At 42.6% G+C, this 27,212-nt stretch overlaps 1 protein-coding gene across 4 annotated transcripts in view; it reads left to right on the top strand.

Annotated features, from left to right (window-relative positions):
- Positions 1-605: 605 nt before the first annotated feature.
- PPM1B (protein phosphatase, Mg2+/Mn2+ dependent 1B) overlaps positions 606-27,212 on the top strand; it is a 49,496-nt gene continuing 22,889 nt past the window's right edge. For 2 of the 4 annotated variants that reach the window (XM_075863227.1, XM_075863228.1), the window contains exon 1: positions 1,042-1,380. The gene's annotated coding sequence lies outside the window, so the exon portion shown is untranslated. Of the gene's footprint in view, positions 757-1,040; positions 1,381-27,212 lie in introns of those variants that run through there. The other 2 variants (XM_075863226.1, XM_075863225.1) reach the window with 2 other exon arrangements.

Below are 27,212 nucleotides of genomic sequence, written 5' to 3'. Positions count from 1 at the left end.
TTCCATTGACTCCATGGAAAAACAGCTCCAATTACGTCCGTAATGGACGCAGCGAAAAACGCCTGCACATGCCTTTACGTCTGAAATTCCGGAGCTGTTTTCTCCTGAAAATGAACAGGGAGAAAGGAGCTTCCCTGATTTACGGACCTGACAAAAACAGCTCCGTAATTTCAGCCGTAACAGAGGCTGCCGTGTGAACATACCCTTACAGTCATCAACGACCGGCCTGATTCTGTGTATGGGATTTCACTTTGTGACCTATAATCTTAGGATATGTATTTTTTTTTTAATTATGTTTTTGATGTTGACCCACATAAAACCTATAAATGTTTATTATTTTACAATGATTGTTGCACCTCTACCTAATGAATAAACCATTGACGTCTCCCACAATAACAATGATTCCACAACACATTACGTCATCAAGCTTTGGTAACAAACTTCACTTTCCGTCTTTTCCACGCCCATGTTCTGCCTGACACAGGCCAAGCTAGATGTTTTGGCGAAGACGATGACGTCACCCCAGCTGTTCATTGGCCAGTGATGATCTCATGTTACATCCGGGCTTCTCGCCTCCCCCCCCCCTCCACTCCAAAGCTTCGCATTGAGGAAAACAACATTCACTCTGCGTTTCTTGATTCTCACTCTAGCTTGCGCCTACCTCTAAAGACTATTGGTCTATTTGCCTGTCAATCAGACTACCTTAACCAATCTAAATTCAAACTCAGAAGACCGCCCTACTCGGCGACAAACAAGGTTGGTTACGTCTTTAACGGCAATAACTTGATTCAGCGCTTATTCGCATTTTTGGCTTCAAAACCCAAGCTACGATCGTTATTTGTACGTAAAGTATCGTGTAATTCTACGCTACGCATAGTCCAAGCAAATACAGTAAAAAAATAGCAGTACGGTAGTAGCTGTACAAACTTCTAAAAGCGACAGCCAATCACGAGCGCCGCAATCGGTAACGTCGTTTTTGACGGACATGGTGTTTGACCAATCAGATGTGGGTTTATTTCAGTTTTCCTCCAATCAATGATAGGACGGCGTTATCTCGCCCCATCCCCCACGCCGCTGCGCTCGGTCGTTGGAGGAAAGGAGTCGTGCTCGTTGAATGGCCGGTAAAACGTCATGTCAGTTGTGAGGCCTTGTGTATGCTTGTCAGTCACGATGAGACTGTGAATACGACATAATATCGCGACAGTTTTCCCGGCTTCTTCTTCACTGAGGCGTTCGTTTTAACCTTCGTTTGGCCCAAGATGTACGCGGCGGTTGCCTCCCTCCGTGTGGCGTCAAAAGGCGCCCTAGTGTGACAGGCAAAGAGACAGACAACGTGCGCTTGCTGTGTAGGGAGGAGGCCACTTTAACTTGTGCTGTTAGGTAAGTGCCCTTAGTTCCCCTCCCCTGACATGCTGAGAGGTCACACACTTCAGGCCAGGTCTATCAAACCTTATCATGGCCGATAGACTCCTCTATAGTAGGTCATGGCCTTAATGATTCATGTTAATGTAAAGTGTATCAGTGTTCTCTATGTAACAATATAAATACATTATCCTTTTTTTTTTTTTTTAAAGATTATAATTCTCTGTATTGTATACCAAAGATCATACATATTGCAATGTTCCTACAGGATGAAAGGGTCAATCAAGTGTCTTATGTCTGTAGGTAAAACTGTTATTACCCCTCTATTTCCTGTTACGTATGACGACACGTAGACCGCAGCGCAGTACAGAGATCAGTCTCTGTCCCCTATGTGATCGCCGTCTACATCGTTGTCGTGGCTTCCATTTTTACATGATCTGTGACCACTTTGACAGACCCATTAGTTTTTTTTTTACCCCTCCCCCTCCCCCCTGGACTGTCTATTTTTCTCTGGATAGAAAGCATGCGCGCTACTGTTACGCCCTTCTTTTGACTGTCAAAAAGCAGTGGAAACGTGATGAGAAGGAGAAAACGGATGTGAACACGGCCTTGTTTTCCCATGTCAGACGCGTACATGTGTACTATGGGGACACTTTCATGGGAAGGAGGTGTTAGACCGGGGTCACAATTTGCGTTTTTACGCCTCGTGCACACGTCCGTAAGGACTTTTACTGTCCGCGAATAAGGACCCGTAAATATGGATGCACATCCGTAGCCGTGTGCAATTGTGGAAGCGCCCATAAACTTCTATGGGCGTTTCCGTGCCGCAGTTGCGGACAAGAATAGGACATGTTCTATATTTTGTGGATAGTTTCTACGGCCCAGACACACATCCGTAAATATTTAGAAGGGTGTCTGTGGCCTATAGAAATGAATGGGTCCGCAATTTCATCTGTAATTATCTGATCCGTCAATATAGATGGAAATAAATGCTTGTGTGCATGGGGCCTTAGCATGCGGGTTTTTGTTCATCATCAACCAAAACAGAAAAAGGCTACATGCACATGTGTAATTTAGTGAAGGAAATCTGCATCAAAACCACGGGTAACTCCGCAAGTAAAATCTGTACTTCATTTGATGTGTTTTGAGGTGGGTTTTTTACATTTTGGTGCGAATTTTAAGATGTGGGTCTTGGTGCGTGTTTTTTTTTTTTTTATTTTATTTTTTTCAATGCATTTTTCAGATACAGTTCTGAGATGGAAAACTATTTTAAAATGCACACCACAGGTCAATTTACCTGTGGAAAAATTATGCAACATGTAGATAAGATTTCTTGAAATCATTTACTTTGCCGGTACTGTTACAACGCTGTGGATTTGCCGCTGGAAAAATTACGCTGCAAATCCGCACGTAATACGCATTGTGTGCATTTAGCCTAAAAATGCAACAAAAACGCAGTGTGTACCCTGCCTTAGGTGAATTCCAAATGTGTTGGGGAAAAAAAAATCCCTGGAGCCTGTATTGTTTCGTCATCACAGGAACAGCCAGACAAACTTCCGGGTCCATGCGACGGGAACTGAAAATCAGCGATCCTTGGGTGTTTGGAAAAAGCAAGTATATTACAAAATTTCTAAATTTCAGAAAAGAAAATGTAATCCGTTTTTATTTTCATCCGACAGCCCCTTTAAAGTTCTCTTCCAGTTGAGAACTGTGACTTTACGCCTGTACGCCCCTTTTTTTTTTTTTTTTTTTAAATGTATGTTTAGTCATTCTAAACATTTTTCTAATATAGTTTTTTTTTTTTTAAATTGTGTCTGGGAGGAGAGCAGGTTCAGACTTGTTGGATTTCAACATGTCCCAACACTTTTTTTTTTTGTCCCTTTGGGAGCCGGCAGCAACTTTTTTTTTTTCTTTCTCCCCATTGAGTGTGCATCTTTATGGTGGTCGGGAGGAAGAGCTGTTGACTGAACAAGTGTACATCTGAAAGTTGTATCGTGTGTTTGACCAGCTTTTCCCTAGTGGTGAAGAGGTTGGCCCAATATTAACAATTATTACCTATGCACCACATAGGTGATAATTGTCTGAGCGATGGGACCCCCACCGATCGTGATACCAGAGATCCTGTACCCCAAATCCTCACTGCACCCCCTCGCACTGAGGATGAGCTTAAATGGAGCGGCAGTTGAGCATGCGTCTGCAGCTCCATTCAATGTCTATACAAATGACTATACTTGGCTGTTTCCATCATTCCCATATACTATGAATGGAGCAGTGAGGAAGAACAGGTGGTACGGGACTCCAGTTCTCTCGATCGGTGGTATCCTGTGGATAAGTGATAATTGTCGATTCTGGGGATACCCATTTAAAGTCTTAAGAACTTCATGGCCTATCCTCAGGTCCGACTCCCGGCACCCCCGCGAATCGGCTGTTTTAAAAGGGCCGCAGCGCTCGTACACTGGCCCATAACGGGAGCTGGTACTGGTCATTGGTGTGCATGTGTAACAATGTGTCCTGAAATGAGATGCATACATTCACCAGAAAACAGTTGTCCCCATGTTCTTTCCAATGTTCCATGAGAAAATCTTTAGATTGTGGAGTATGCATAATATAGGTGAACTCTCTGGTAAAGAGAAATATGGGAACTTCCGATTCAGTAATTCACTGAATTTACAACCAGCTATTGAGTATGGACGAAATGAATCTCTGAGGCCTATGGATATCGGGAGAAGTCACCATGTGGTGCTTGGCAACTTTTACTGTCGTCTTCACTAGAATTTGGTTTGGTCTCCCCCCTGACAAACTAGAAGTTGTAGTTCTACAGCTAGTAGTGCGGTAATTGCTTATGGCATTCTTAAAGGGATTGTCTACTTTCAATAATTCCTTTTTGTTAAATGTGTCCCTTGACAATTTATCTGATCAGTGTGTCCCACTGCTGAGATTTCCCCAGCAATTGTGATCTGATCTATGGGGGAACGTGGCAGCAAGTGCTCAATTCCCCTGCAGCTCCACCACAAGGGAAAAGGAGCAGCATACAGTTCCCTTTGACGTCCGTAGATTGTCAGTGTCTTCCAGAGCGAGAGACTCTTTGTAGCCACTCTTTGCTTTTGACTTATAGATGTGACTCCTGAATGGGGGATCTGCTCTATTAAAAGCAGAATTCAAAGTTTAGTTTTTTTTTATTAAACCAGACAACCCTTTGCTTTACACTTGTGTGTTTTGGTCTGTATCAGTATTTGTAAGCCAAAACCGGAGAACAAGTATAATAAGATTTCAACAAAAACGGAAAACTTTTTGTAGCTTGACAGGTGTATTCTATGGGGCGTGCAGTTTGTATGAGACTGTCGTACATACAATATATCAATAAGCCTCTGTTCACATTGCATTAAAGCCTTCCATCAGATGTATACATCAGGAGTATTGCCCAACGTAAACATCTAACCCAAGGCTCTGATGTATGCCACTGGCATACGTAGCCCATTGGTTTCCATGTTAACCCCTTAATGCATTTTCATGTACATCTTCCTGTATTCCGTACGTGACACGGATTGTGTGGGGGGCCCGGCTGTGACTGACAGATGGGCTCACACTGCGATGGCCCAGGATCGGTAACCTCCTATCTTGGCAGTTTAACACCTTAAATAACGACCACAGCCTTTAACTCCTTAATGACTGCTGATATGCCTTGTCACAGCGGTCATTAATGGGCTTTATTCTAGGCAACCACCTTTTCAAGGCGGACTAATCAACTTCCTACACGGGTCTCCCGTGCAGGCTGGGGCTCGGCTGTATGATGACAGCCGGGCTACTGCTCAAACGGTAACGATCAGTTTACTTAGATCGCAGCCATTTAACCCTTCAAATGCCGCAGTCATTAGTGACCGCTGCATTTGTAGTTTACAGAGGGAGTGAGCTCCCTCTGTCAGCCATCGGTGGCCCACAAATGCAATTGCGGGCATCCAATGGGGTGCCATGGCAGCCGGGGGCCTAACAAAGGCTCCCAGGTCTGCCCTGGCTATATACCTATTAGGACGTGCCAGAGGCACGTCCTAATAGATGCCTGTCCGTTCTTTACTGACAGGCAATATTGCTCTAGTATACAAAGTATACCAAAGCATTATATCTGCAATCTAAAGATCGCATAGTGAAGTCTCCTAGTGAGACTGAAAAAAGAATTGATGTGAAATAAAAATTAATAAGGTATACATTAAAAAAATAAAACAATTTTTTTTTTGCCATAAAAAAGGTTGTTTTTGTAAAAGTGTAAAAATAAAATAAAAACGACACGTATATGGTATCCGCGCAATCGTAATGACCCAAAAAATTAAGTTAGCATATTATTTAAACCGCAAGGTGAACCCCGTAAAAAAACTCCAAAATTGCTATTTTTTTTTCCCCATTTCCCCCAAAATTAATAATAAAAGGTTTAATCAAGAAGACCCATGTACCCCAAAATGGTAGCAATGAAGTCCTGCAAAAAAACAAGCCCTCATATGGCGACATTGACGGAAAAATAAAGAAGTTGTGGCTCTTGGAAAGCGGTGATGCAAAATAAAATTTATTTTAGTTCAAAAGTGTTTTTATTCTGCAAAAGTAGTAAAACATTAAAAAAATATACATATTTGGTATCGCCGTAATCGTACCGACCCATAGAATAAAGGTAGCATGTTATTTACGCCGTGCAGTAATCGGCGTAAATGTAAAACGCATAGAACAATGGCTAAATTGCTGTTTTTTTTTTTTATATCCCCGCCCCCCCCCCCCCCAAAAAAAAAGTTTATAAAATAATTCTACATAGCCCAGAACGGTGCCATTGAAAAATAGAACTCATCCTGCAAAAAAAGTCCTCATACAGCCATGTCAACAAGAAAATAAAAAAGTTATAGCTCTTCGAATGTTACGATGGGAAAAACTAAAACCAAAAATGCTTGGTCATTATGGCCCAGAATGCATGCAGGGGGAAGGGGTTAAAGGTGTTTTCCCAAAAATCTGTATTTATCACCCATCTGCAGGATAGGCGATAAATATCTAATCGGTGGAGGTCCGACCACTGGGACTCCAACTGATCACGAGCGGGCTTACCTTGCCGTTCGTAGGAGCATCGTATGAATGTGGCGGTACTGCGCATTCTCTGCCACTACTCCATTCATTTTTATGGGGCTGCGGAAGATAGGGCTCAATGGGTTTCCATGGCAGCCATGGGCCTAACATGACTGTATGCGTAAAAAGCCGTGCCAGGGGCACCTCCTAAAAAACGGACAGGCAAAAATGCTTTAGTATACTGAGTATACCAAAGCATTATGTCCGCATTCAGAAGGCCGCATTGTGAAGTACCATAGGGAGACGAAAAAAATAATTAAATACAGTTAAAAAAAAGTTAAATTAATCTAGAAAAATATTGCACAGTAAAAATAAACAACAAAACATCTCTTCCATAAAGTGGTTTTATTTTCTAAAATCTAAAAGAGAAAACATACATGGTATCGCTGCGATCATGATGACCCGATCAAAAGTTAACATTTTGTGACTTTGAAATCCTCAGTTTGTATGAACCTCTTGGAAGTTTTCCTCAAGGTTCTGTTACGATGGTACTATACTCCGACCAAATTGGCGATGATATATCCTCAAACTTCTAACCTATGTTGGCGTAACTGCGGCCAAGAGGGCTCGTTATATCATATATTTTGGGGATGTCCCCGCCTGGTGACCTTCTGGACCAGCATTTTTCAATTACTCTCAGAGGTTATGGGGACTCCTATTCTCCAGGACCCAGGGTTAGCATTATCTCTAGAGATAGAAAAGATCCCACCGATTTCTCGACGCCTGAAAAACGGTCCGCGTGTAGTGGTGAACAGGACTTGTGGCATCATAGACGTTTATGATGCTAGGAGTCTGTGCTTCCTCACGGAACTGCTGTTTTATACTGAACAAAATGATACAGTACTGAACAGGAGTTCCGCGGGAAGGCACAGACTCCTGGCATTATAAATGTCTATGATGCCAAGGATCTTTGGCGGAGGTGGGTGCCCAGTGCAGGTTAGGTGCGTTCTATAGCTTACATTTGCCTACAGAATATCGGTTCCCATGTGCAAACTGTTGACTGGCATTTGTGATTGCTACGTGGACATGTTTGCACTAGTTAATATACTGTTTAACAGCTGCATGGATTCCCTGCTAGGAAACGATGCATTACTTGGAGACGCACATACTTCACTTTGCATCAGGCATATAATTAACTTTTTAATTTATAGAAGGGACTGGTTATGTCACATGAACGAACAATAGAAGTTATCCCTGAAACCTGTAGACCTGTGCCTGGGCAGTTGAATAGTTGAAGATTTTTTTTAAATCTGCTATTAAAGTGCAGTTCTATACACGTGAAAGAGGTTTTTAAATGCACTTGCAGCGGAAAAAATCCTTGTCAATTTTAAAATCTGTAGCCTGCTCTATAAGGGATCGCTTTTGCGTTTCTGTGGCAATTTGCATCGAAATCACCAGCCAAACCTCGATATATGTAGATTTCAGGCCACTTTGCAGCGGATAAAATCAGCTGTGTGGTCACATGACAATATACGTTCAATTTTATGTACTAGGACTGGAAGTTTAACAGCCAAGGTAGTTTGTTAGGGTAATTTTTTTTTGGCCGTTGTCCAACAACCTTTTTTTGCTAAAACTTGTAGGCCGTGTTCACGCAGCATATTTTCAGCTGTATTTCGCGTTGTAAGGCTGGGTTCACACGACCATGTTACGTCCGTAATGTACGGAACGTATTTCGGTCGGAAGACCCGGACCGAACACTGTGCAGGGAGCCGGGCTCCTAGCATCATAGTGATGTACGACGCTAGGAGTCCCTGCCTCGCTGCAGGACAACTGTCCCGTACTGTAATCATGATTACAGTACGGGACAGTAGTTCCACGCAGAGGCTGGGACTCATAGCGTCGTACATCACTATGATGCTAGGAGCCCGGCTCCCTGCACTGTGTTCGATCCGGGTCTTCCGGCCGAAATACGTTCCGTACATTACGGACGTAACATGGTCGTGTGAACCCAGCCTAAAGCACATTACGAACCAAAATACGCTTGAAATATACCTGCAAACAGCTTACAAATGTTTACAATGGGAAATATGAGGCGTATTTTTACAATGCTGAATTAAAAAAGAAAAGAACCTCCTAAAAAAAAATTGCTTATTTAAGCATTTTACAAACTGATATTTTCGATTTCCCATTGACGCTTTAAAAAAACGATTCCATAATACGTCTCAAAATGCACTTCAAAAAAACAAAACTTTGAAAATCTGCTCTTGGCTTTTAGAGGCTGTTTTCTCTTGAAATAATCCACATATTTTTTCAGCCTGAACATATTCTAAGTAGGGATGCACGATGCAACGAAACTTCGATACTGTTTCGATACGCTGCACCCCCAAACGGTTCGATACCGTTATTTCATGTGTTTCGATACTTGGCTGCGCAGCCGCACAGCTAAGTATAGTAACACATGAATGTATGAGAGCGGGGCTGCGGCTGTGTAATACAGCCATTTCCCCGCTCCGGAGTCCTGAAAACAAGTGCGCGGGGTCAGGATGATGCGATGCGGCCAGCGCTGCACTAATGAGCGGCGGCATGGAAGACAGAACATGGCGGGCACACTACAAAACACCCCCATGTTCTGTCCTCAGTGCCTGAACCGCCGCTCATTAGTGCAGCGCCGGCCGCATCTCCTTATGCTGACCGCGCGCGCACTTCCTGTCAGGAGCGCGGCAATGGCTGTATTACACAGCCGCAGCCCCGCTGGCGGAGATCAGAGAAACCTCTCATCGCCGCCGCTATTCTGAATGCTGCGATCACAGCGGACTGCAGCATTCAGGAGAAAATGAGAAGGGGGGGATGCCCCTTGGATTGCGTTACAGGGAATTCCTGTGACGCGATTGAGGGACATACCATATATGGGCAGACAGCCCAGGGTCCATTGAAGGACCCCAGGGCTGTCTTACCATATTTCCTGTTAGGGCATACTTAGGTATGTCCTAACAACTGCCTGTGTACTCTCCGTACGAAGGCTAATGTACTGGCATATAGATCTATGCCAGTAAATTAAAGTTTAAAAATAAAGTGAAAACATATAAAATAATAAATAAAATAAATACACACCTTTTTTACAATAAACATTAAAATAAGCCTCAATACATAAAACATCCACACATATTGGGTATTGGCGTGGCCGTAATAACCTTCACAACAATTTTTTTGCATCATTTATGATGTGTACGTTGTAAAAAAATGAAATAAACACTGCTTTCTATCACTTATTGTGGGGCACGAGGTGCAATAAATTTAACCACCATGTGCCTCACATTAATAGTAATTAACCCCATCATGTTCCTTACACATTAACCCGTTATGAGAAACATGATGGGGTTAGTTACTATTAATGTGAGGCACATTCAAAATTCATCACACCTCGCGCCTCACATCAGAAAACGGAATGAGTTTGTTGTTTTTTTTATTGTTTGCAAAGTATCGAATTGGTATCGAAATCGCAATACTAAACGAAGTATCGGTATCGAAGTCCAAATTCTGGTATTGTGACATCCCTAATTCTAAGTGTACACGGTCCTAGATTTGATTCTGCTGTACTTCATCTCCAGGGCATGCCTGGTTAAGATATATGAACTGCTTGTTAAAGGGGTTGTCCAGAATTATAAAAACATGGCTGCTTTCTTCCCAAAAAAGCACCACAGCTGTCCTTGGGTTGTCGTTTTGCTGCTCAACTCCATTCAAGTGAATGGGGCTTTACGAGGGGTTCCCACAGGTCGGATATGCTGCGTAAAAATCACGCAGCTAATCTGACCTGGAACCCCCGCAGTGCATTTAGTCCGAAGAATCGCACCGCATTGTGGTGTGGTTTTTCGAGCGGAATTTCTGCTGTGGAAAAAAGAGCTCATACTTACCCCTTAGGTCTACTCTGCGCATAGTCCGGCCTCCTATGATGACGCTGCAGCCAAAAGTCGCAAACACTTGGCTTTCTGTTCTGGGTTTTGCATCTCCATTGAATTCAATGGGGAAAACCCCATAACAGAAAATCAACAAAACGCAGCATAAATTGACATGCTGTGGAATTAAATTCCTCACTGCAGGACAATTTATTAAAGTTTACGCTGCGGTTTTTTTCCGCATTGTAGGAACCCGGCCTTAAAACACTTTCACTTGTACACTGTTCACACCACTTTTGATCATGTGTATGATGTCTGTATATGAGAGAGAAAGGTAGAAATGTATACTTTAACATTCACATAGGTTTTTATCAAGCCAGTGTATTCCAGAAGTGTCGTCTCGGTAGACATTTGACAGGTTTATGTTTTGGATAGCTTTAAAAATTTGTCCATGTTTTTTTTTGTTTCCTTTGTGTTATTTTAAAGTGAGCCACGATTGACATTTCTAAACACTAATTTGTGTAAAATGCTTTATTGTAGCTAAAGGTTAAAAATTGTATTGTTTTGCTGTACAGTTGAACCTTTTTTCTTTAAAGAGGCTCTGTCACCAGATTTTGCAACCCCTATCTGCTATTGCAGCAGATAGGCGCTGCAATGTAGATTACAGTAACGTTTTTATTTTTAAAAAACGAGCATTTTTGGCCAAGTTATGACCATTTTCGTATTTATGCAAATGAGGCTTGCAAAAGTACAACTGGGCGTGTTGAAAAGTAAAAGTACAAGTGGGCGTGTATTATGTGCGTACATCGGGGCGTGTTTACTACTTTTACTAGCTGGGCGTTGTGTATAGAAGTGTCATCCACTTCTCTTCACAACGCCCAGCTTCTGGCAGTGCAGATCTGTGACGTCACTCACAGGTCCTGCATCGTGTCGGCACCAGAGGCTACAGATGATTCTGCAGCAGCATCGGCGTTTGCAGGTAAGTCGATGTAGCTACTTACCTGCAAACGCTGATGCTGCTGCAGAATCAACTGTAGCCTCTGGTGCCGACACGATGCAGGACCTGTGAGTGACGTCACAGATCTGCACTGCCAGAAGCTGGGCGTTCTGAAGAGAAGTGGATGATACTTCTCGTCAGAAAGCCCAGCTAGTAAAAGTAGTAAACACGCCCCGATGTACACACATAATACACGCCCAGTTGTACTTTTGCAAGCCTCATTTGCATAAATACGAAAATGGTCATAACTTGGCCAAACATGCTCGTTTTTTAAAAATAAAAACGTTACTGTAATCTACATTGCAGCGCCTATCTGCTGCAATAGCAGATAGGGGTTGCAAAATCTGGTGACAGAGCCTCTTTAAGGTCAGAACAATCCTTAGGCGGGATTCACACGAACGGGTCGTTCCCGAGCCCCAGTGCCGGCCGGTAAAATCGGCCATTCTGCCCGGCCGGTTTGCATAAAGTTTTGCATCCGTGCCGGGCCGGGCAGATCCGGACAGTGACATCAGTGGCAACTCCTGAAGGGGAATCCCCATGTGTTCGGGGATTCCGCTTCAGGAGTTTCCCCTGATGTCACTGCCCAGATATGGACAGAGACATCAAGCGCTCTGTCCAGGAGCGGAATCCCCGAAAACACGGGGATTCCGCTCCTTCAAGGAGCTAAAGTGCGGCTAGCACATAGCAGAGCGGGGAGATACCTCCCCGCTCTGCTATAGTGGCGTCGCTACAGTAGTAGCAGCCGCAGCAGCTGCTAGCGGCGCCATCGGAGGTGTCGCCGGGCCAGGGTGATTTTAACAAGCAGGGGAAGGGAGCCAGCGCAGCGCTCCCTCCACCTGCTGTACACCCCGGCCCTGCCACACAGTGTGCAGCGATGCCATTCGTCAGAATGGCATCAACTCCTCCTCCTCACATGCACTCTGCGCTGTGAGGAGGAGGAGATAGAGCGCAAGCGCCGGGAAACCCGGCCATCACTCGGAACACATTCCGGTGATGGCCGTGTAATACCCGGCCCCATAGACTTCTATGGGGGCCGGGTACCCGGGCGAAGATAGAGCATGTCCTATTTTTTGACGGCCGAATTCCCCGGCCGTCAAAAAATAGGTCGTGTGAATATCCGCATTAGGGGTCTATTATTCCTAATGCAGCCGGGTGCCGGCCGGGAAACCCTGCCGTGTGAATGAGGCCTTAGAGACTCTGTCACAAGATTATAAGTGCCCTATCTCCTACATAATCTGATCAGCGCTGGAATGTAGATAACAGCAGTGGTTTTTATTTTGAAAAACAATCATTTTTGAGTAAGTTATGAGCAATTTTAGATTTATGCTAATTAGTTTCTTAATAGACAACTGGGCGTATTTTTACTTTTTACCAACTGTGCGTTGTACAGAGGAGTGTATGACGGTGACCAATCCGTGTCACTCACTTTTCATTGTTCCAGCCCATTGTTACAGTGTGATTGTGCAGTGACAGAAGCTGGGCTGGAACAATGAGAAGTGCAGGACGCTGATTGGTCACTGATTGGTCAGCGTCATACACTCCTCTGTACAACACCCAGTTGGTAAAAAGTAAAAACACGCCCAGTTGTCCATTGAGAAACACTAAACTAGCTCATAACTTGCTCAAAAATGATAGTTTTTCAAAATAAAAACCACTGCTGTTATCTACATTACAGCGCCGATCAGATTATGTAGGAGACAGGGCACTTATAATCCTCTTTAACTAAAACACTTACCGGGATGGACAAATCGCTAAACTTCCCAGTATGATTCTTCGTAGACAGAATGTACTTTACAGGGAGGGAGATAAAGTCCCCCTAAGGACCTGTTCACATTAGCGTCGGACTTCCGTTCAATCTCTTTCTGTCGGAGGAAACCATAAACGGAAAGCCAAACGGAGACCATAGCTTCAATTTGCATTATCATTGATTTAATTAAATGGTAATGCCTAAGTTTCTGTTTTTATCGCGGGAACAATGCACTATTGTTTGCACGAAAAACAAACTTTACACAAGGAAACTCAAACCAACCACATACACCACACTTTTTGGTTTTTTGGGTGTTTTTTTTAGTCACGTTTTTTACATGAGTTGTCAAAACCAGTCCCTTGCTGTGCTTTAAGAAAAAAAAACAGCCAAGCACAACAAAAATACTATGCTTTATAGAAAAACAAAGCGAGAGAACGACACTCCTCTAAGTTAATACCATCGGGGATAATATGTGGAAAAGATAAGTGAATCTGGTTTGACTCACCTTATCGAGGTGTGTGTGATCGTCGGCACAACTAGACTTTAGAGCAGATTGGGATGCTGTACCCTTATTTTCGGCACTCCAACCAGGCCTCCGGAGCGTATTCTGGGTGTATGGCTCCGTGGATGGAGATTTCCCTCTTGGTCCGATACTTCGTATATAGGTAGTTTGAAAAATACTCCTTTTGTGGGGCGTTCTCATGCAAGATTCTTAAATAATCCACCATAAGTATTTGAAAAAATAGAGGCCTGACGAAGACCTCCGTTCTAGGTTGAAACGCGTAGCACCAGTATTTTTATGTATGTATACGAATAAATAATAATTTTTTCCATTACTTATGGTGGATCATTTAAGAATCTTGCACGAGAGCGCCCCACAAAGGAGTATTTTTCAAACTGCCTATCTATGAACAAAAATACTATGTTTTTCCTAAGAATTGTGTGTGAAGGCTGGTACAAAAAAGGGATGTAAAAGGGTTATTCCCATCTTATAAAGTCATGACATATTGTTAGGATATACCATTACTCTGACTGGTTGGCTTCCGACCTCTGGGACCCCCACCCATCCAGAGAATGAAGGGGCTATAGTGCTTAATGGCCAGTCTCACCTCTGGGACCCTCACCGGTCATCAGAATGAAGGGGCTATAGTGCCGGGACACCGCTATGCAGGGAAAAACAGTGACTGGGACACTGCCCTAAATCAGCACTGTGGCCCCTTCATTCTGATCGGTGAGGGTCCCAGAGGTGAGACTGCCACTGGCCATTAAGTTATGGCATATCCTAGGGATATGCCATCTCTTTATAAGATGACAATACCTCTTTCATTATGTTCAGTTAAAGTTCATGTTTCTAAAAAAAATACTGTGCCAAAAGATAACAATAAACACATTTTTTTTTCATACATTTCATTAACCCCTTAATGACCGGGCCTGAAAAGACCTTAATGACCAGCTAAATTTTTCTGTTTTTGCCTCTACGTTTCAGCAGCCATAACTTTTTTTTTTTATTTTTTCTTTGACGTGGCTGTATGAAGCCTTGTTTTATGCGAGAGAAATACTATTTTATTTTTCCCACAGTTTGGGGGTGTAAATTTTTTTTTTACGGCGTGAATATAGGAAAAAGCGATTCTCGGAATAGTTTTTTGGGGTTTTTATCCCGTTCACGTTTCACGCTAAGTAACCCGTTAGATTAATTATTCAGGTTATTACGGTCGTGTAGATACCTAATATGCGTAGGTTTTTTGTTTTTATTTAGTGTAGGGGCAATAAAATGTATTTAATGCAAAATAAAGACTCTTTTTGGCACTTTTTTTATTTATTTGTTTTGTTACTTTTTTTTTTTTTTTTTTTAATCCCATCAAGGGATAACTTTATTTGTAACTTTATTTTTTACTTGTAATGTATTAGCATACTTCTGTACGCTAATACATTACACTGTCACTATGACGCAGGCTGCTGATCGGGCAGCACATAGTGTGCCCGAACAGCAGGCACACGGAACAGACAGCCCTGGGGTCCTTTGTAGGTCCCCAGGACTGACTGCAGAGGGATTCCCCGGTGTTTGATCGCATCACTGGAATCCCGGTGATGCGATCAAAGAGGGAAATTCCCTTTGATCATGCCGCGGTCACGGACCGCGGTAATCAAAGGGTTGCACAGCTGGGGTCCGAATGTTTGCCGACCCCAGCTGTGTTCAGGAGGCTGCTCTAAGATCAGGAGCTGTTAGTAACAGCTCCTGCTTAGAGGATGAGTGCTCACACGAGCGCTCATCAGCCGGATTTGCAGCGACGTCAAAAGACAGTGGGCGGTCGGGAAGGTGTTAAATACACATCACAACACCGTAAATAGCATAGACCTATTTAGTGTAAAATACATCATATTCGTTATGGTGAATACTGTAACTTGCGTAAAAACAAATGGTGGGATTGCTTTTTTTTTTTACAAGCTTGGCAGCATGTAGCTGCCTTCTTCTTTCTAAGGGCCAGTTCACACAGAGTTTTTTTTACGCGGAAACAGTGTTGGAAAACGTCCCAAAATGCTTCCCATCTATTTCAATGGGAGGCGTTTTTTCCTGTGAGTGGAAAAACCGGTTCGGGGGAAAAAGAAGGGACATGCCCTATCTTCGGGCATTTACGCCTCTGACCTCCCATTGACATCAATGTGAAGCAGAGAAAGCGTATTTTGCTGCGTTTTTTGCCCTCGGCGCTCAATGGCATGCAGTCACTGAAAACATGGTTACAGTACGGGACAGTTGTCCCGCAGCGAGGCAGGGACTACTAGCGTCGTACATAACTATAATGCTTGGAGCCCGGCTCCCTGCACTGTGTTCGGTCCGGGACTTGCGGCCCAAATACGTTCCGTCCTTTACGGACCGAACATGCTCGTGTGACTCCAGTCTAACAATTACAATTGCATGGAAAACCATTATTTCTTTTTTCCCTTTTTTTTTTCCGCGCAACTTTGAACGCACCTGAACCGCAATTTCAGAATACAGGTCACTTTTAGGGTATGTGCACACACACTAATTACGTCCGTATTTGACGGACGTATTTCGGCCGCAAGTCCCGGACCGAACACAGTGCAGGGAGCCGGGCTCCTAGCATCATACTTATGTACGACTCTAGGAGTCCCTTCCTCCCCGTGGAACTACTGTCCCGTACTGAAAACATGATTACAGTACGGGACAGTTGTCCTGCAGCGAGGCAGGGACTCCTAGCATCGTACATAAGTATGATGCTAGGAGCCCGGCTCCCTGCACTGTGTTCGGTCCGGTACTTGCGGCCGAAATACGTCCGTCAATTACGGACGTAATTAGTGTGTGTGCACATACCCTTACCCTGGTGTGTTTTGGTTCGTTTTTTTAGTATGTGTTAGCCAAAACTAGGAGTAAAAGATAAAAATTAAGTATAATGGAAAGATTTGTACCTCTGCTATGTTTTGGACCCACTTACCATGCAAATTTTAAAAAATGTCTCATTTTCGCTCAATTTTTCTTTGGTAAAAAGACATAAATATATTCATTAAAAAAAAAGGGGGAAAAAAGCCACATGTGAACATTAAACTGTTAGGCCTCATGCACACGAACGTGCTTTTGCGGCCGCAATTCCTCCGAAAATCCACAAGAGAACTGCGGCCCCAGTCATTTCTATGGGGCAATTCACACGACCGTAGTTTTTACGGTCCGTGCATGGCCCGGGAGCCCGCAACGCAGAAAGAACGGACATGTCTTATTACGGCCGTATTCTGCGGTCCGGACTCATTGAAAATAATGGCAGCGGCCATGTGCATGAGCTGCGATTTGCGGGCGGCTCGCGGCTGACAGTCCGCTGCCGGCCGACCCGAAAATCACGGTCGTGTGCATGAGGCCTTAGGTTGTGTTCACGTCAGCGTTTCATTTCTGTTCATGGGTTCCGTTGCAGCTTTCCCTCGGGGAGGTACCCATGAACGGGAATCAGAGCTTCCGTTTGTATTACAATTGATTTCTATAATAATGCTTCCGTTGCAAATGGTTTAGACTACAACAATAGCAGTCAACTAAGCTATTGTGTCCGCTAAAGGAACGGAACAAATGGTAACCGTTTGCAACAAAAGCATTACCATTGAAATCAATGGTAATGCAAACAGAAGCTATGTTTTCCGTTTTTTTCCTTTTCGTTCATGGGTTCCTCCGATGGAAAGCTGCAACGGAACCCATGAACGGAAAAGCAACGCTGATTTGAACAGGTCCATATAGAGAGAGGCTGACGTATAAAGGAGCCTGCTGTGTCTATTTCCCAGGAGCCCACATAAATCTGGAGGCAGCGCTGAGAGAGGTACTTAAATGTCAGTCATTTCATAAAACTTGTGACATTTCAAAGAGACTTTAACCCCTTAACGCTCAGTGACGTACTATTACGTCATGGAAAGCACCCTGTTCGCGCTCCATGACGGAATAGTAAGTCTCGGGAGTAACGGCCGTTTCGGCCGTCCTCCCGACACATACAGGAGCTGTGACGCTGCTGTCTCGTACAGCAGCTGTCACAGCTCCTACAGCGGAGACCGATCGTTGTGTCCCCGCTGATTAACCCCTTAAAAGCCGCGTTCTATAGAGATCGCGGTTTTTTAGGGGTTAAGCTGCCATCGCCGGCCTGCTACACGATAGCGGCCGGCGATGGTGACTATGGCAACCGGACACCAAACAATGGCGTCAGGCTATGCCATAGACGGAAGCCTAGTGGGTCCTGACAAAGTCAGGACCCACTATGCTTGCTGTCAGTGAGTAGCTGACAGTTCTAATACACTGCACTACGCATGTAGTGCAGTGTATTAGAATAGCGATCAGGGCCTCCTGTCCTCAAGTCCCCTAGTGGGACAAAGTAAAAAAAAAAAGATGTGTCAAAATAAGAAAATAAAAGATTTTAAAGTATTAAAAGTAAAAATCCCACCTTTTCCCTTATCAGTTCTTTATTATTAATAAAAATCTATAAACAAATAAACTATACATAATTGGTATCGCCGCGTCCGTAGCGGCCTGAACTACAAAATTATTTCGTTATTTATCCCGCGCGGTGAACGCCGTAAAAGAAAATAATAATAAACCGTCCCAGAATCACAATTGTTAGGTCACTTCACCTCGCAAAAAATGGAATAAAAAGAGATCAAAAAGTCGCATGTACCTAAAAATGGTCCTGATCGAAACAACAGTTCGTTACGCAAAAAATAAGTCCTCGCACGGCTTTATTGATTGAAAAATAAAAACGTTCTGGCTCTTAGAATAAAGTAACACAAAAAGTGAATGATTGTTTACAAAACGTATTTTATCGTGCAAACGCCATAAGACATAAAAAAAAACTATAAACCTCTGGTATCGCCGTAATCGTATCGCCCCGCAGAATAAAGTGAATGTCATTTATAGCGCACGGTGAACGCTGTAAAAAAAATTGAATAAAAAAACAATAGTAGGATTGCTGTTTTTTAGTCACCACGCCACCTAAAAATAGAATAAAAACTGATCAAAAAGCTGCATGCACCCCAAGAAAACTACAATGGATTCCTCAAGGGGTTTAGCGTCCAAAATGGGGTAACTTTTGGGGGGTTTCCAATGTTTTGGCACCACAAGACCTCTTCAAACCGGACATGGTGCCTAATAAAAAAGAGGTCTCATAATCCACTGGGTGCTCCTTTGCTTCGGAGGCCGGCGCTTCAGTCCATTACCGCACTAGGGCCACATGTGGGATATTTCTCAAAACTGCAGAATCTGGGCAATACGTATTAAGTTGCGTTTCTCTGATAAATCCTTTTGTGTTGTAAAAAAAATGGTATAAAGAGGATTTTCTGACAAAAAAAATAATTCACACCTACTTTTCTCTAAATTCCTGTGAAACACCTAAAGGGTCCGTAAACTTTCTAAATGCTGTTGTGAATACTTTGAGGGGTCTAGTTTCTAAAATGGGGTGTTTGATAGGGGTTTCTAATATATGGGCCCCTCAAAGCAACTTCAGAACTGAACTGGAACCTAAAAAAATAAATAAATGAGGCAATACTTAGCTTCTTACATTATACTGATAATGAGCCGTGCCCACCCCGAGGTGACCCCAGTTTTGACAGTTTGTATAAACGTAGACCCCTATTAGACCGTTTCAGTGCCCGGTTTTCCCAAGCATTCACCCCCGAGACGTGTATTTCTATTGATGAGTCCTTGGTACATTTTAAAGCGAGGGTTAAATTCCGCGAGTACCTGCCGGGTAAGAGGGCAAGGTATGGCGTGAAGATGTATAAGCTGTGAGAGTGCATCAGGGTATACCTACAAATTTAGGATATATGAAGGAAAGGCCACCCCCAAACCAGACTGCTTCCTGGACTACAATAGGTACATGGGAGGGATGGACTTGTAAGATCAAATCCTGAAGCCCTACAGCGCCATGCGGTGGGGTATAAGAAGCTGGCCGGGCACATCATACAGATGGCTTTGTACAATGCGTACGTGCTACTTCGTTTTGCAGGCCAGACGGGAACTTTCCTGGAATTTCAAGAGGTGATTATCAAGAACCTAATCTTTAGGGACCAAGAAGGGGGGGCACCCAGTACTTCTGGAAGCGAGGCCACACGCATCGTACCAGGGCGGCAACACTTTCCAGGAGAAGTTCCCCAAACTGGCAAGAAGGGAAAAAGTCAAAAGAGGTGCAAAGTCTGCTATAAGAGGAGGATAAGGAAGGACACAATATATCAATGTGACACGTGTCCCGAATAACCAGAGCTCTGTATGAAAGAGTGTTTTAAAATTTATCATACATCCCTTGGTTTATAATTTACCCCAATTTTATTTACCCTGACGCCCCCCGTACAGCTTATCCCCCCTCGTCTTTCCCCTCTGAGCCCTGCTGTGTGCCCAGGCAGCTGATAACAGTCACATCTAGGGTATTGCCATACCCGGGAGAACCCACATTACAGTTTATGGGGTGTAGGTCTCCGGTCAAAATGCTCACCTCTAGATGAATACCTTAAGGGTGTCGTTTTTAAAACGGGGTCACTTCTTGCGGGTTTCAACTGTACTGGTACCTCAGGGGCTTCTGCATACAAGATTCGCACTAGAAAATCCCAAGTAGGCCAAATGGTGGTCCTTTCATTCTGAGCCCTCCCATGGGCCCAAACGGCAGTTTATCACCACAAATGGGGTATTGCTGCACTCAGAACAAATTGCGCAACAGAATGGGGTATTTTGTTTTTTGTGAAAATAAGAAATTTTCAGCCAAAACGACATATTTGCAAAAATAATTTTGTTTTCATTCCCAGCCCAATTCAAATAAGTTCTGTGAAAAAACTATGGGGTCAAAATGGTCACAACACCCATAAATGAATTCCTTGAGGGGTGTAGTTTCCAAAATGGGGTCATTTCTGGTGGCTTTCCATTGCTTTGATACCTCTGAGGCTCTGCAAATGCGACATGGCACCCGAAAACCAAACCAGCAAAATCTGCACTCCAAAGAACACACAGCGCTCCTTTCCTTCTGAGCCCTCCCATGAGCCCAAACGGCAGTTTATCACCACAAATGGGGTATTGCCACACTAAGGACAAATTGGGCAACAAAATGGGGTATTTTGTTCCCTGTGAAAATAATACATTTTGATCACAAATGACATCTTATTGGAAAAAATGACATTTTTTTAATTTCACAGCCCAATTCAAATAGGTGCTGTGAAAAAACTGTGCGGTCAAAATGGTAACAACAACCATAAATGAATTCCTTGAGGGGTGTAGTTTGCAAAATGGGGTCACTATTGGGGGTTCCTACTGTTTTGGCACCTCAACACCTCTTCAAACCTGGCATGCTGCCTAAAATATATTCTAATAAAAAAGAGGACTCAAAATGCACTAGGTGCTTCTTTGCTTCTAGGGCTTGTTTTATTCCACGAGCGCAGTAGAGCCACATGTGGGACATTTCTAAAAACTGCAGAATCTGGACAATACATATTTAGTAGTGTTTCTCTGGTAAAACCTTCTGTGTTACAGAAAAAAAATGAATAAAATTGAAATTCAGCAAGAAAAATGAAATTTGCAAATTTCACCTCCACTTTGCTTTAATTCCTGTGAAATGCCTGAAGGGTTAAAAAACTTTCTAAATGCTGTTTTGAATACTTTGAGGGGTCTAGTTTTTAAAATGGGGTGTTTTATCAGGGTTTCTAATACATAGGCCCCTCAAAGCCACTTCAGAACTGAAGAGGTACCTTAAAAAAAAAGGCTTTTGAAATTTTCTTAAAAATATGAGAAATTGCTGTTTATGTTCTAAGCCTTGTAATGTCCAAGAAAAATAAAATAATGTTCAAAAAACGATGCCAATCTAAAGTAGACATATGGGAAATGTGAACTAGTAACTATTTTGGGTGGTATAACCGTCTGTTTTACAAGCAGATGCATTTCAATTCAGAAAAATGCTATTTTTTCAAAATTTTCTCTACATTTTGCAATTTTTCACCAATAAACACTGAATATATCGACCAAATTTTACCACGAACATGAAGCCCAATGTGTCACGAGAAAACAATCTCCGAATCGCTTGGGTAGGTTTAAGCATTCTGACGTTATTACCACATAAAGTGAAATATGTCAGATTTGAAAAATGGGCTCTGAGCCTTAAGGCCAAAACTAGGCTGCGTCCTTAAGGGGTTAAGGAGTTTTGAGTTGCAGATGTTAAGTACTCCCCAGTTTACTACAACAAGAGTTTGATTGCTCTGCTGAGCACTTTGCCCCGTCAGCCCTTTTGGCATTTGTCAGCTCACATTAGAGAGCCATGTAGGGAATATATAAAATTCAGGGAAAGTGTGAATCGTAGGTCACCTGATCGCTGAATCACATGATTCGCTTGGCAACATATCCGCTATTGCGGACTTAACACGGATGGCAACCCGTATGCCGCCGCCGTCCCAGAAGACTTCCAGACTTGTCTTGAGTTTTTGCTGCCCGGACTCACTGCTCCCACACAGATCCGTGAACATTACAGTCATGGGGCCATGTAAGTGAATGGGTCAATGTGCTATTTGCAAAATTGCAGCTGGCACACGAACAAAAAAACCACGGTCGCGTGCATTAGGCCTAAGGCACATACCGTGCACGGTAGGAGTATATATTTTAGCTTCTGCATTCTAGAAGTTCATTCAGCATAGATGTCATTAAAGATGATTGATGGGCCTTAAACTAATTTTAGTTATTTGTGCCTTTCTAAAAATGTCTACTGTTCAGTGCGTCATGATCAGACCTGCCTTCATATTTTTTTTAATAGAGAAAGATGCTTTGTTAATGTGCATGGAAAAATAAGCGCTTTTTTTTTTTTTTTCCTAATTAAGGCTCGATTTAACGCTGTTTGGTTGTACAGTTGGCTGTATAAGTTTAGAACAAAAAAGTATTCCAATATATACTGTACACTTTTATTTATTTTTTATAAAATGGAAGTTCACGGCACATGGATCCAAACGTATGGGGATGTGTTTTCTCAGTATACGTTTTGGATCCTTCTGAGGTTAAAAAACAAAATTAATCTTCACTTCCTCTTTAAATAGCACATTTGGTTAGAGTTGAAAATTTTAATAGCCTTAGGCTGTGTTCGCAATTGAAGACTTTAGACAGGGATTTTTGGCAAAACCTGCGATAAATAGCGCAGCATGCAGTTCGTTTTTTGGTAACACTGTGGTTGTGCAGTAAAATGACGGAACCCATTTAAATGAATGGTTCCTTCGGGCACGGTTAGTGTGTCATGTGACAGATCCGGCACTTCCGTCGTTTTCGTTATGATTTTATGTAGGAAGAGAAACTGATAAAACGCAGATGTGGACAGCGCAAAATACGCCAACAAAAACGTGCAACGCTCCCGATACGCTGCAGATTATTTGCAGCATTTCTGTACCGTGTGAATCCAACCAGTGCATGTCCAACTTTGAACACTATTTTTACAAATGTTCAATTGTTTCCAAAAGGCTGCCATGCAGATGAGTGCAGCTCTGGACTATAATATGGACGGACTAGGGATCAGTACAAAATAAGTCACTTTCTTTATATACACTTCTAAAGAATACAATCGATTACTACTAAATGAATTGATATTTATAGAATTCCCTGGTCACAATGCTATACTTAGCTGTTCTATCTAAAACCACTGATCACCTCATCTGAAACCCTGGCTATGGGCGGCCACATATCAATAAATGGGCAACTATATTAGACGTGGCTATGCTGAGTGCTCCAGGTCTTGAGCTTTACATTTTCCATTGACTCTTTGCACTGGCTAGTAGAGGGGGTTCTGAGCAGGAGGCTCCATCCTATCTAGGATTTCCATATTCCTTACTTAAGGCAAGCCCTTTACAGAGCTTCAATCAAAATGCATCTTTACCTTTTTGTTTGTACGAATCATTTGAGAATATAAGATTTTGCCCTTGGTGAGTGTTTTCTTCATTTACCTTGCTATCCTGAATTTCATAAAGTTTCATTAGTGGCTCCGCCCATGTCCAGCTTTTAGAATATGTAATTTACGAGACCCTTCAGTAACGTTAATGTGTAAGTGACAGCACATACTGATCTAACAAGATCACTATGCGCTGATTACATGAATGGAGAGAAGTGTATGATGCTGATTGGTCAGCGTCATACACCTCTCTTTACAACGCCCATATGGTCAAAAGTAAAAACACGCCCAGTTGGGCATTAAGAAAGTAATTAGCCTGAAGCTAAAATCGCTCATAACTTGGTTAAAATAGATGATTTTTCTAAATAAAAAGCACTGCTGTTACCTGCATTATAGTGCCGATCTCCTTATGTAGGAGATAGGACACTTATAATGTGGTGACAGAGCCTCTTTAAAGCAAAGTTGGGGTGAAATCTACAAATTTCATTTTTTTTTGTCAGAAAATCCTTTTTATTACATTTTTTTTTTTTCTTCTGTAAAACAGGTTTTACCAGAGAAACGCAACTCAATACTTATTGCCCAGTTTCTTCAGTTTTGAGAAATATCCCACATATGGCCCTAGTGTGATAATCGACTGAAGCGCCGGCCTCCGAAGCAAAGGAGCACGTAGTGTATTTTGATTTTCATCCTTTTTATTAGGCACCATGTCCGGTTTGAAGAGGTCTTGTAGTGCCAAAACAGTGGAAACCCCCCAAAAGTGACCTTATTTGGCAAACTTCACCCCTCAAGGAACTTATTGAGGGGTATAGTGTGCATTTACACAGTGTTCCAAATTATTATGCACATTGGATTTAAGTGTCATAAACATTTAATTATTAGTTTTTCAATGAATCTCATGGATGGTATTGTGTCTTAGGGCTCTTTGGATCATTGTAATCAATCTCAGACACCTGTATTAATTAGTTTGCCAGGTGTGCCCAATCAAAGGAAAACTACTTAAGAAGGACGTTCCACATTATTAAGCAGGCCACAGGTTTCAAGCAATATGGGAAAGAAAAAGCATCTCTCTGCTGCCGAAAAGCGTGAAATAGTACAATACCTTTGACAAGGTATGAAAACATTGGATATTTCAAGAAAACTTTTGATCATCGTACTGTGAAAAGATTTGTGGCTGATTCAGAGCACAGACGGGTTCGTTCAGATAAAGGCATAATGAGGAAGGTTTCTGCCAGACAAATTAATAGGATTAGGAGAGCAGCTGCTAAAATGCCATTGCAAAGCAACAAACAGGTATTTGAAGCCGCTGGTACCTCTGGAGTCCCGCGAACCTCAAGGTGTAGGATCCTCCAGAGGTTTGCAAATGTGCATAAAGCTATTATTCGGCCACCCCTAAACAATGCTCACAAGCAGAAACCGTTGCAGTGGACTCAGAAATACATGAAGACTAATTTTCAAACTGTGTTGTTTACTGATGAGTGCCGTGCAACCCTGGATGGTCCAGACGGATGGAGTAGTGGATGGTTGGTGAATGGCCACTATGTCCCAACAAGGCTGCGACATCAACAAGGAGGTGGCGCAATCATGTTTCAGGCTGGAATCATGGGGAGAGAGCTGGGAGGCCCCTTTAGGGTCCCTGACGGTGTGAGAATGACCTCTGCAAAGTACGTAGAGTTTGACTGACCACTTTCTTCCGTGGTACAAAAAGAACCGTGCCTTCCGTAGCAAAATTATCTTCATGCATGACAATGCACCATCTCATGCTGCAAAGAATACCTCTGTGTCATTAGCTACTATGGGTATAAAAGGAGAGAAACTCATGGTGTGGCACCCATGTTCCCCTGACCTCAACCCTATTGAGAACCTTTTGGAGCATCCTCAAGCAAAATATCTATGTGGGTGGGAGGCAGTTCACATCAAAACAGAAGCTCTGTGAGGTTATTCTGACATCCTGCAAAGATATTCATGCAGAAACGGTCAATACTCACAAATTCAATGGATGCAAGAATTGTGAAGGTGATATCAAAGAAGGGGTCCTATGTTAACATGTAACTTGGCCTGTTAAGTTTTTTTTTATTGAAAGAGCTTTTGATTTCTGTAAATATGACCTCCTGATGCTGCAAATTCAACAAATTACCATTTTAGTTCTCTTTACAACCTTTAAAATGTTTTGATCTCTGTTGTGCATAATAATTTGAAACAGTGCATTTTGAGTTTTTTACTTTTGCATTATACTCCAACGGTTGATGGCTTGAAGATTATACGGATTGTCATTTGCATCGACTATTTAGGAAAATCGGCTAAAAATAACATTTGCATAATAATTTGGAACGCGGTGTAGATCCCACTGATTATTTGCTGCATTTTGTGGCTGTGCAATTGAAAATCAAATTTTTCCGATAAAAGGTCCGAATTTTTAATTTTGACAAGGAATAAAGGAGAAAAAGCTCCCCAACATTTGTAAAGCAATTTCTCCCGATTATGGCAATACCCCACGTGGTCATAAACTGCTGGTTGGATAAACGGCAGGTCTCAGAAAAGCAGGAGCGCTGTTTGGCATGTAGATTTTACTGGATTGGTTTCTGAGCGCCATATCTCATTTGCAGAACTTCTGAGGTATCAGTACAGGGGACCCCATCTAGATACGTTGAGGAATTCATTGTAGTTTTCATGGGGTGCATGCGACTTTTTGATCAGTCTTTATTCTATTTTTTTTACAGCATTCATCGTGCGCTATAAATGACATATTCACTTTATTTTGCGGGTCGATACGATTACGGTCATACCATATGTTTCTAGCTTTTTTTATGTCTTATGGCGTTAGCACGAAAGAATCCTTTTTTATAAAAAATTTACTTTTTGTGTTGCCTTATTCTAAGAGCCATGACTTATTTTTCCTTCAAGAAAGCTGTGACTGCTTGTTTTTTGCGTAACGAACTGTAGTTTCGAGCAGCACCATTTTTAGGTACATGCGACTCTTTGATCTCTTTTTATTCCATTTTTTTTTTTTTTTTTTTTTTTTTTTTTTAAATTTATTTATTTTTTGCTATGGTTTATTTTTAATTTTTTTTATGGCGTTCACGACGCGGGATAGATAATGAAATACTTTTATAGTTCAGGCCGTTACGGACGCGGCGATACCAATTATGTATAGTTTATTTGTATTAATAATAAAGGACTGAAAAGGGAAAAAGGGGATTTTTGTCTGTTATTACTCTTAACTACTTTTTTTTTTTTTACTTTTTTACACTTTTTTACTTTGTCCCACTAGGGGACTTGAGGGCAGGAGGCCCTGATCGCTATTCTAATACATTGCACTGACTTTCTCAGAAGTCACTAGGCTTCTGTAGATGGCATAGCCAGACGCCATTATTAGGCCTCTGGTTGCCATAGCAACCATCGCAGGCCACTATCATGTAGCGGGCCGTCGATGTTGGTTTAACCCCTAAGAAGCCGTGATAGCTATTGAACACTGCTTCTAAGGGGTTAATCAGCGGTGACACTGCGATCGGTCCCCTCTGTAGGAGCTGCGGCAGCTGCTATACGAGACAGCAGTTGTCACAGCCCCTTTATTTGTCGGGAGGATGGGATGACATGGCCGTTCCTCCCGTGACATACTATTCAGTCAAGGAGCACAAAGGATGTGGTTACCATGACGGAATAGTACGTCGTGGAGTGCGAAGGGGTTAAACAAAAAAGGATAGTCCATAAGAGCTTACAATTCAAATGCAATGTCACAAGTGACAGAATAAAAGTATGGTGCTAATTTAGTTCCAGGGGACTTGCCCCTTGTGATTTGTAAAGGG

This window comes from Rhinoderma darwinii, chromosome 4 (genome assembly GCF_050947455.1).
Source record: "Rhinoderma darwinii isolate aRhiDar2 chromosome 4, aRhiDar2.hap1, whole genome shotgun sequence".
In the NCBI taxonomy this organism is placed as follows: domain Eukaryota; kingdom Metazoa; phylum Chordata; class Amphibia; order Anura; family Rhinodermatidae; genus Rhinoderma; species Rhinoderma darwinii.
This window is presented reverse-complemented; position numbering and strand designations above follow the sequence as displayed.